Source organism: Equus caballus, chromosome 23, assembly GCF_041296265.1.
Source record: "Equus caballus isolate H_3958 breed thoroughbred chromosome 23, TB-T2T, whole genome shotgun sequence".
In the NCBI taxonomy this organism is placed as follows: domain Eukaryota; kingdom Metazoa; phylum Chordata; class Mammalia; order Perissodactyla; family Equidae; genus Equus; species Equus caballus.
This window is the reverse complement of record NC_091706.1, coordinates 11809092-11821040: the sequence shown is the minus strand read 5'-3', so window position 1 is coordinate 11821040 and position 11949 is coordinate 11809092.

The window sequence follows — 11949 nt, the reverse complement described above, 5'->3', positions numbered from 1 at the left end:
TATATCTCCCTTGCACTTTTTATTTTCTCTACATCTCTTCCTTAGATTTTAGGATCTAGGTTACACAGTAAAAGCATCTACAAAGATTACCTACCTCTATATATTTATGCAGGCCTACTCATTTTAATGATATTTTCCCTCTTTTGAGCATAGGTAAACACAACTATCTTTGAAAAATATAGGGACCAGCCTGGTCACATAATGGTTAAGTTCTCACACTGCATTTCAGCGGCCCAGGGTTCATGGGTTCAGATCCCAGGCATGACCTACACACTGCTCATCAAGCCATGCTGTGGAAGCATCCCACATACAAAAAAAAAGAAGAAAACTGGCACAGAGGTTGGTTCAAAGACATATTCCTCAAGCAGAAAGAGGAAGATTGACAACAGATTTATCTCAGGGCCAATATTCCTCATCAAAAAAAAAATTATAATACCTAAAAATTGTTCCAAGGAATTACTCTAAACATAAAACTTTGAAATGAAATGCTTAGGAATTCTTGAAATATTATTTCTGGTCGTTCTCAGAAGCAGACATTGACATGAACCATTATATTAGGTTGACAAAAATTATTTTTGGTTATTGCTTTGTAAATGAAAATGAAACACCTGCTGGATGAACAGTTGACATTCCTCCTGGAACTCTGTTGCTCTCCATTGTCACTCTGCTCCAACAGCAGCTTTTACTACAAGCATCACATTACTGTTTGATCTGGGCAGCCACTAGACTTTCTCCATAGTTAGGGTGTGCCATCCCAAGCCCAACCATACAAATAGCCCAAGGAGATCCTCTGAAGACACTAGATCCACGGTCATTCAAAGTCTTTCAGTGAAGTTGCATCTTAACCAAAGATTCTCATCAGCAGGTAAGGCAAAAATCCTATAAATTATCATAAAGTGTCCACCCACCTGGACACCTGACTAGTATATACGTCTGTATCAGTGGCCAGAAAAGTCCTCATTCAGTTGCCTAATCCTGTGGGGTAAACGTTGTCATCCTTTTATGGATACTAAAACTTAAGTTCAGAACATTTGGGTGATGGGCCCAGGATCACACACTAGGAAGTGGTAAAAAACTTTTCTCTGCAGTGAATACTCCAACAGTCTTCCTCTCTGGGTCCTCATTTGGAATGTTGTCCTGTCAGACCCAGGCAGAAAGATTAAAAAATAGACATTGTGGGCCCAGCCAGTGGCGCAGTGGTTAAGTTCACACACTCCGCTTTGGCGGCCCAGGGTTCACAGGTTCAGATCCTGGGCACAGACCTACACACCGTCATGAAGCCATGCTATGGAGGCATCCCACATACAAAATAGAGGAAGACTGGCATGGATGTTAGCTCAGCGACAGTCTTCCTCAAGCAAAAAGAGGAAGCTTGGCAACAGATGTTAGCTCATGATCAATCTTCCTCGCCAAAAAAACAAAAAGAAGACATTGTGGAATTCCTGTGTAATAACTTCAATGGTGTGCAGAAAAAGAATCAGATACCTCATTTTAACCTGAGGTATAGACACAAATCCTGAAAACCTTTGATTTCAGGATTCTTCTCCAAATATGAAGCAGTATACAGTAAAATGTTTTAACACATCAGACTGAACACAAATTGTCTAGGTTTTAATCTCAGCTTTTCTGCTTAGTGCCTGGTAACCTAAATTACTCATTTTCTTGTCTATAAAATGGAGATGTTGTCACTATCTACCCCATAGATGTGTTCTGGGGGTTACATCAGTTAATCACATAAAACATTTAGAGCAATGGAATGTCGAAAGTGCTGGGTAACTCTTGGCTGTTCTTAGTATCACCATCCATATACCATCCCTGATGCTGCTAAGGTCATGATGCCCAAGGAACAAACAATATTCTTATAAATTCCCTTCCTGGGAACAACTGCTAGGGACAGGAGCACATGGGCTTCTTTGACATATGTCATACAGTCTGTGTGACTGCAGCAGCCAGGCTCCCTGCTGACCAGAATGCTTTGAGCTCTACCTTTCTCCATCTCTTTTCCATGCGTATCCTCCTAAATCGCACAGTTGATGGGAAGCACGACCTTCTCATATTCTCCAGATTATCAGGATTTAATGTACACATTTCTATTTATGTGATCTCTCAGTCAAGAAACAAAAATAATTTTATAAAATCTTTAAGTACTCTATCATTTAAATTCCTTTCAGCATTTAAAAAATAATCCTTGAAATCCTCTCCAAATGAAACTATTAACTCTTCACTAATGGTTATATTGAAATTAAACTCATACAATTATAGATGCTATGAATTCAACATGAAATATTTATGGTCTTTTTTTATCTTTCACATTTCATGCACTTTTCCACTACAGTTACAAAAATTAATTTCAGATGATGAGCATGCCAAATAAGTTCATTTTTTACATGAAAGAAAATATTGGCATGCTTTACTTTTAGCAAATGGATACTAAACTCACAAAATAGATTTGTTAAAGCAGTAGTTCTCAAAGTATGGTCTTCAGATTAGCAGCACTGGCATCACCAGTGAGTTTGCTACAAATGCAAATCTGTGGGCCTCACCCGACCTACTGAATCAGAATCTCTAGGGATGTAACCCAGGAAACTGGGGGTTTTTTCTTTGAAATATAATTGATATATAACATATAAGTTTAAGGTATACAACATGTTGATAAATTGCAATATGACTACCACCATAGTGTTAGCTAACACCTCTATCAGTTCACATAATTATCATTTCTTCTTTGTGGTGGGAACAATTAAGATCTAGTCTCTTAGCAACTTGGAAGTTTATAATACAGTATTGTCTATAATCACTATGCTGTTCATTAGCTCTCCAGGACTTACTTGTCTACTGGCTCCAAGTTTGTACCCTTAAACAACATATCTCCAATTCTCCCAACCCCCAGCCTCTGGTAACCACCATTCTACTCTCTGTTTTTACAAGTTCAGCTTTTTTACATCATGATCTACATTTTAGCAAACTCTTCAGGTTATTCTTACACACATGATAGTGTTAGAACTACTGCATTAGAATTTTGAAATCATTTTAAAAGGGAATCAGCAGGGGCTGGCCCCATGGCCGAGTGGTTAAGTTCACATGCTCCGCTTTGGCAGCCCAGGGTTTCACCAGTTTGGATCCTGGGCGTGGACATGGCACCACTTGTCAGGCTGTGCTGAGGCAGCATCCCACATGCTACAACTAGAAGGACTCACAACTGAAATATGCAGCTATGAACTGGGGGGATTTGGGGAGAAAAAGCAGAAAAAAATATATATTGGCAACAGCTGTTAGCTCAGGCACCAATCTTTAAAAAAAAAAGGAATCAGCAGCATTTTCTTTCAAATGGTGAGCTCATCTAGCAAATAATAAACTGAGTGGATTTATATGCAAGTTACTTAGGAATTCATAAAGCTAAGTCATTTCCACCTCAGGGGCTTTGCACGTGGTGTTACCTCTGCCTGGTATCCTTGTCACTCTATGCTTTATGTATCTAGCTCCCTCTTGTCATTCAGATATCAGCTCAAAATCATCTCCTCTGAGCCTGCCTTGCCTATACAATTTAATCACCTCCTTCCTCCCCAATATATTATCATGTCACCTTGTTTTATTTTCCTCCTAGTATTTATCACTATTTGAAAATTATCTTTCTCATTTCTTGTCTGTTTCTTCAACTAGAATATACACTGCATGACAGCAGGGAACTTGTATTATAGACTACTGACTCTCCAGCACCTCATACAGTGCCTAGCACATAGTATGTTCTCAATAAATATTTAAAGACTGAATGGATGCATGCATTGCAGGTGCTCCTGTGGCCCACAAAGGAGCAGTGGAAGTTTTTCACAGACTGGAAAAAAATGATTAAAATTCCACATGGCACCAGGCCATTATCAAAGAGCATCCTTTGGAAATGAACCTCTGTATAGCAAAGATGTTTTAATCCAATAGCAAATTCCATTTGGTATATGAATATGTGTATATTCGTATAAACTCATTTGGATGATAAATTTGTTTTCTTATGATTCTTGTTAAAAGAGGGGAAATCTAATGACAAAAATCATTAAATATTAGGATAGCAACGTTAGGATGGAATTTACATTTTTTTTTTTGTTTTTTTTAAGATTTTATTTTTTCCTTTTTCTCCCCAAAGCCCCCCAGTACATAGTTGTATATTCTTGGTTGTGGGTCCTTCCAGTTGTGGCATATGGGACACTGCCTCACTGCTTGAGGAGCAGTGCCATATCCACGCCCAGGATTCAAACCAACAAAACACTGGGCCACCTGCAGCAGAGCACGCAAACTTAACCACTCGGCCACGGGGCCAGCCCCAAATTTACATGTTTTTTAATAAATCCTTCTATTTCTACATTTTCTTTATAAACCAACAACTCACGCTTATTATATGGCAGATACTTTATACATATCATTTCATTCTATCCTCACAAAAACTATTGAGGAATGACATCAGCATGATGGCAGAGTAAGCTCTTCCCTTAGTCTCTTCCCCTAAGATGTAATGAAAAGGACATTCATAAACCAATAGGGGACACTCACACAACACAACAGACATCTGAGAGATCCACATAGCCATATGTCTAAAGGTGGGGGTGCTGGAACCCCAGGAGGCAATGGAAGAAGGTAAGTGGATCTCCTCTCCCTCCCCAGTGGCAGTGATCTAGGACATGGGCCCTCGTGTGACAGCTGGTGCTGACTCTGAGAGGAGAAGGGGGAAAAGGCAGCCCTCTGCAGGAATGCTCCACACCAAGGTGGGTAAGCAACCACAGGACTGCCCTCACCAAGCTGAGCAGCCAAGGCAGGCAGCCAGTGAGTGCAGAGCAAGGAGCACAGGTGGGAAAGAAGGTGCCCCTTGGCCCCCATATCACCTGGTTCATCAGCTTAGCCAGTTGGCCAGAGCGGAGGACCCCAACCAGAGTGCCTGTACCTACCTGGGTAAAGCAGTGGCAGCAAAATGCAGAAAGCCCTTTTGGCACAGCTTCCAATGGATGGGCACAACAGACGGGTTGTGGCAGGCTCAGAAAACACAGCTCCTGACCCCCGCCCCAGTGGTGGCAGGTGGAATCTACAACCAGATACTACCACTACGCGACAGCAAAAGTCCACCCCATCAAACAACATGAAAAACTTATTAATATGCCAGACCAGAAGGAAAATGACAAGTACCCAGAAACCAATCCTGAGCCAAAGAAATTTACACTCTAAATGACAGATAATTCACTCAAAATAGTTATCATAAAGAAACTCAACAAGTTACAAGAAAATTCAGACAGACAGTTCAATGAACTTAGGAATAAAATTAATGAGCAGAGGGAATTCCTTACGAAAGAGATTGAAACTAAAAAAAAAAAATCAGAAATGTTGGAGATGAAGAATACAATGAATGGGAGGAAAAAAATATGGAATCCTTAAAACACAGAGCTGATATTATGGAGGAAATAATTAGTAATTTAGAGGGCAGAAATACAGAAATCCTTCAGGCAGAGGTGGAGAGAGACTAAAAGAAATGAAGAAATTCTCTGAGAAATTTCTGACTCAATTAGGAAATGCAACATAAGGATTATAGGTATTCCAGAGGAAGAAGAGAGGTAGAATGGAGCAGAGAGCTTGTTCAAAGAAATAATAGCCAAGAACTTCCCAAACCTGGGGAAGCAGCTGGAATTACAAGTAAAAGAAGCTAAGAGAACTCCTAATTACATTAATATAAAAAGAACTTCTCCAAGGTATATATTAGTAAAACTGGCAAAAGTCAATGACAAAGAAAAAGTATTAAGGGCAGCAAGGCAGAAGAAAATAACCTACAAAGGAACCCCTATCAGGGTTTCAGTGGATTTTTAGTGGAAACCTACGAGCTAGGAGAGAGTAGAATGATAAATTCAAAATACTGAAGACAAAAACTTTCAGCCAAGATTATTCTATCCAGCGAAAATGTCCTTTGGATATGATCGAGAAATGAAAACTTCCCCAGATAAACAAAAGCTGAGAGAGTGTATCATGGCAAGACCCCCCACCCCCATTACAAGAAATGAACAAGAAGGTCCTCATACCTGGGGAAAAAAAGAAAGGGTGTACAAAGCCTTGAGCAAGAAGACAAAGAGACAGATAAAATCAGAAAATTACAGCTATCAGAACAGGTTAGCAAACACTTAATCATAACATTAAAGATAAAGGGAAGGAAAGCATCAAAAATAATTATAAGCACTTCATTTAAATCACAAACACAACACAAAATGGAGTAATTTGCGACAACAATAACTTAGACAGGGAAGAGGAAACAGATGGAACTAGATTAGGCTAATGGTGATAAGAGGCTACCAGAAAATGGAGTATCTCATCTACGAGATCATTAATACAAACCTCATGGTAACCACTAAATAAAAAGTCAGGACAGGACCCACGACTAAAATATACAACTATGTACTTGGGGGGTTGAGGGAGAAAAAGCAGGAAGAGAAAAGTCAGGACAGAGACACAAATAATAAATACTGAGAAATACACAGGACAAGAAACAAGAGAAATACAGAACAACCAGAAAACAAGTGAAAAAAAGGCAGTATTAAGCCCTCATATATCAATAATCACTCTAAATATAAATGGACTGAATTCTCCAACAAAAGACACAGAGTGGCTGGATGGATTAAAAAACAAGACCTAACAATATGCTGCCTGCAGGAAACACATCTCAGCTCCAAAGACAAAAACGGGCTCAGAGGGAAGGGAGAGAAGACGATACTCCAAGCTAATGGCAAACAAAAGAAAGCAAGTATTGCCATACTTATATCAGACAAAGTAGATTTCAAGATAAAAAAGGCAATGAGAGACAAGGAGGGGCAGTCTAATGATAAAAAGGACACTTCACAAAGAGGACATAACAGTTGTAAATATATATGCACCTGCCACAGGAGCACCAAAGTATATAAAGCCACTATCAACGGACCTAAAGAAAGAAATTGACAGCAACACAATAATAGTAGGGGACCTCAACACCCCACTTAGATCAATGCATAGACCATCCAGACAAAAAGTCAAGAAGGAAATAGTGGAATTAAATGAAAAACTAGACCAAGTGGACTTAACAGATATATACAGAACACACCATCCAAAAACAACAGAATACACATTCTTCTCAAGTGCACATGGTACATTCTCAAATATAGACCATATGTTTGGAAATAAGGCAAGTCTCAATAAATTTAAGAAGACTGAAATCAGATCAAACATCTTTTCCAAACATACTGCTATGAAACTAGAAATCTACTACAAGAAAAAAGCTGGGTAAGTGATAAATATGTGGAGACTAAACAAGATGCTATTGAACCACCAATGGATCAATGAAGAAAATAAAGGAGAAATGAAAAAATATCTGAAGACAAATGAAAATGAAAATACACCATAAAAGTTCAAATGGGATGCAGCAAAAGTGGTCTTAAAAGGGGGGCTGTCCCCGTGGCCGAGTGGTTAACTTCCCGTGCTCCGCTGCAGGCGGCCCACTGTTTCGTCAGTTCGAATCCTGGGCGCGGACATGGCACTGCTCATCAAACCACACTGAGGCGGCATCCCACATACCACAACTGGAAGGACCCACAACGAAGAATATACAACTATGTACCGGGGGGCTTTGGGGAGAAAAATTTAAAAATCAAAAAAAAAAAAAAAAGTGGTCCTAAAAGGGAAATTCATAGCAACATAAACCTACCTTAACAAAAAAGAAAAAGCTCAAAAAGTAATCTTAACCTACACCTAACAGAACTAGAAAAAGAAGAACAAATGAAGCCAAAAGGCAGCAGGAGGGAAATAAAAATTAGAGCAGAAATAAAAGAAACAGAAACCAGAAAGACAGTAGAAAGGATCAATGAAACTAAGAGCTGGTTCTTTGAGCAGATAAAAAAACTGACAAACCCTTAGCCAGACTTACTAAGAAAAAAAGAGAGAAAACTCAAGTAAGTAAAATTAGAACTGAAAGAGGAGAAATTAAAATGGACACCACAGAAATACAAAGTATTACAAGACAATAAAAAACTATATACCAAAAAATCAGACAATCTAGAAGAAATGGATAAATTCTTAGTCTCATACAACCTGCCAAGACCGAATCAAGAAAAAATAGAGATGAATAGACCAATCATAAGTAAAGAGATGGAAAGAGTAATCCAAATCTCCCAAAAATAAAAGTCCAAGACCAGATGGCTTCTCTTGAGAATTCTATCAAACATTCCAAGAAGATTTAACACCTATCTTTCTCAAACTATTCGAAAAAATTGAAGACACAACATTTCCTAACTCATTCTCCCAGGCCGACATCACCCTGATACCAAAGCCAGACAAGGACAACACAAAGAAAGAAAATTACAAGCCATATCACTGATGAACAGAGATGCAAAAATCCTCAACAAACTATTGGCAAACCGAATACAGCACTACATTAAAAGGATCGTACAAGATGATCTACTGGGATTTAACCAGGGACACAGGGATGGTTCAACTGTCACAAATCAATCAATGTAATACACCACATTAACAAAATAAGGAATAAAAACCACATGATCATCTCAATAGATGCAGAGACAGCATTTGACAAGATCCAACATCCATTTATGATAAAAACTCTCAATAAAATGGGTATAGAAGCAAAGTACCTCAACACAATAAAGGCCCTATATGACAAACCCACAGCCAATATCACATTCAATGGGGAAAAGCTAAAGCCATCCCTCTGAGAATAGGAACAAGCCAGGAGTGCCCACTCTTGGCACTCTTATTCAGCTTGGTACTGGAGGTTTTGGCAAGAGCAATTAGGCAAGAAAAGGAAATAAATGTATCCAAATTGGCACAGAGGAACTGAAACTCTCACTGTTGGCAGACAACATGATCTATATATAGAAAACCCTAAAGAATCCATCAGAACCATTGGGAGCAATCAAGAACCAGGGCGAAGTTGCAGGGCACAAAATCAACTTACAAAAATCAGTTCCATTTCTATCCTCTAATAATGAACTAACAGAAAGAGAACTCAAAAATACAATCCCATTTACAATCACAACAAAAAGAATAAAATACCTAGGAATAAATTTAACCAAGGAGGTGAAAGCCCTATACAATGAAAACTAAATGATATTATAGAAAGAAATCAATGATGACATAAAGAAATGCAAAGATATTTCATGTACATGGATTGAAAGAATAAAAATAGTTAAAATGTGCATATTACTTACAGCAATCTACAGATTCATGGCAATCCCAATCAGAATCCCAATGACATTCTTCACGGAAATAGAATAAAGATATGGGGCAACAAAAGACCCCAAATAGGGGTCAGCCCCATGGTCGAGCGGTTAAGTTTGCGTGTTCCGCTTCAGCGGCCCAGGGTTTCACTGGTTCAGATCCTGGGCGCAGACATGGCACCGCTCATCAAGCTATGCTGAGGCGGCATCCCACATACCACAACCAGAAGGACCCACAACTAAAAATATACAACTATGTACCAGGGACTTTGGGGAGAAAAAGGAAAAATAAAGTCTTTAAAAAAAAAAAAAGACCCCAAATAGCTAAAGCAATCCTGAGAAAAAAGAACAAAGCTGAAGGCATCACAATCCCCGACTTCAAAATATCCTACAAAGCTACAGTAATCAAATCAGCATGGTACTGGTACAAAAACAGACACACAGATCAATGGAATGGAACTGATAGCCCAGAAATAAAGCCGCACATCTACGGACAGCTAATCTTTGACAAAGGAGCCAAGAACATACAACAGAGAAAGGAAAGTCTTTTCAACAAATGGTGTTGGGAAAACTGGACAGCCACATGCAAAAGAATGAAAGTTAGACTATTATCTTCTGCCATATTCAAAAATTAACTCAAAATGGGCTAAAGACTTCAAAGTAAGACATGAAACCATAAAACTCCTAGAAGAAAATATAGGCAGTACACTCTTTGACATGAGTTTAGAAGCATCTTTTCAAATACCATGTCTACTCAGGCAAGGGAAACAAAATAAAAAATAAACAGATGAGACTACATCAGACTAAAGAGCTTCTGCAAGGCAAAGGAAACCAGGAACAAAACAAAAAGACAACCCACCAACTGGGAGAAAGTATTTGCAAATCATGTATCTGACAAGGGGTTAATCTCCAAAATACATAAAGAACTCACACAACTCAACAACAGAAAAACAAACAACCTGATCAAAAAATGGGCAGAGACATTTTTCCAAAGAAGAGCTACAGATAGCCAAGAGGCACATGAAAAGATGTTCAACATCACTAATCATCAGGGGAAACGCAAATCAAAACTACAATGAGATGTCACTTTAGACCTGTTAGAATGGCTGTGATTACCAAGACAAAACATAAGAAATGTTAGGATGTGGAGAAAAGAGAACCCCCACGCACTGCTAGTGGGAATGCAAACTGGTCCAGCCAGTATAGAAAACAGTATGGAGATAGCTCAAAAATTAAAAATAGAAATATTATATGACCCAGCTATCCCACTACTTGGTATTTATCCAAAGAACTTGAAATCAACAATTCAAAGAAACTTATGCACCCCTGTGTTCACTGCAGCATTATTCCCAACAGCCAAAACATGGAAGCAACGCAAGTGCCCATCACCTGATGAATGGATAAAGAAAATGTGGTGTATACATACAATGGAATACTACTCAGCCATAAAAAAACACAAAATCATCCCATTTGCAACAACATGGATGGTCCTTGATAGTATACTGTTACGCGACATAAGCCAGACAGAAAGATAAACACCAAATGATTTCACTCATATGTGGAAGATAAACAAACACATGGACAAAGAGAACAGTTTAGTGGTTACCAGGGAGAAGGGGGTTGAAGGGTGGGCCTAAGGGGTAAAGGGGCACATGTATACGGTGACTTACACATAGTAATGAACACGTGCAATTTCACAATGTTATCAACTATAATGACCTCAGTGAAAAATTTTTTAAACTATTGTCACCCCTATTTTATGGATGAGGAAATAACTGAGTCACAGGAAGTAAAGTTACTTACATCAAGTACCACAGCTTATAAATCTGAACTTAGACCCAGGTCAGTGTGTGTCAAAGCATTTTTAACCACTATTCTTTATTATTTCTTTTCTACAATGAGCTTTATATCATGGAAAATTTTATAACTGCCTCTACCTGAAAATTTTTGTAGTATTTTCCTCCCGCAGAGTCAGTGTTTATGGATTTAGGAACTAAAACATAACTACTGGATAAAACTGAAATGTGAAAGGATTGGTATTTAGTTAAAGTCTAAAATGATCAGTAATTTCCAAAAACATGCCAAAATTTACATTTATGAATTATCCAATAGAATCCTAACAAGCTTCCTTGCTCTGAAGTCTGCTCTGTCTGAAATTAATATAGCTACTCCAGCTTTCTTTTGATTAGTGTTAGCATGGTAAAATCTTTCTCCATCCCTTTACTTTTAAATCAATATGTGTCTTCATATTTAAAGTGGATTTCTTAAAGACAACATATAGTTGGGTCTTGTTTTTTGTCCACTGCAACAATCTGTTTTTCAATTTATGCTTAGAATATAGAAAATATATTTAGACCACTGACATTTAAAGGGATGTAATAGCTACCATATTTGTTACTATTTTCCACTTGTTGCCTTTGTTCTTTGTTCCTATTTTTGATTTCTACTTTTTCTGCCTTTTGTGATTTTAATTGAGCATATTGTATGATTCTATTCCTCTCTTTTCTTAGCATATCAATTACACTTCTTTTTACATTTTTTTTAGGGGTTGCCCTAGAGTTTGCAACATACAAGCATAACTAATACAAGTCCACTTTCAAATAACACTGTATCCCTTTCACAGGTAGTGTAAGTACCTTCTAACAACAACATATCCCTAATTCTTCCTTCCTGTCCCCTGTATCATGGCTATTCATTTCACTTGTACATAAGCTATAAAATGAATACA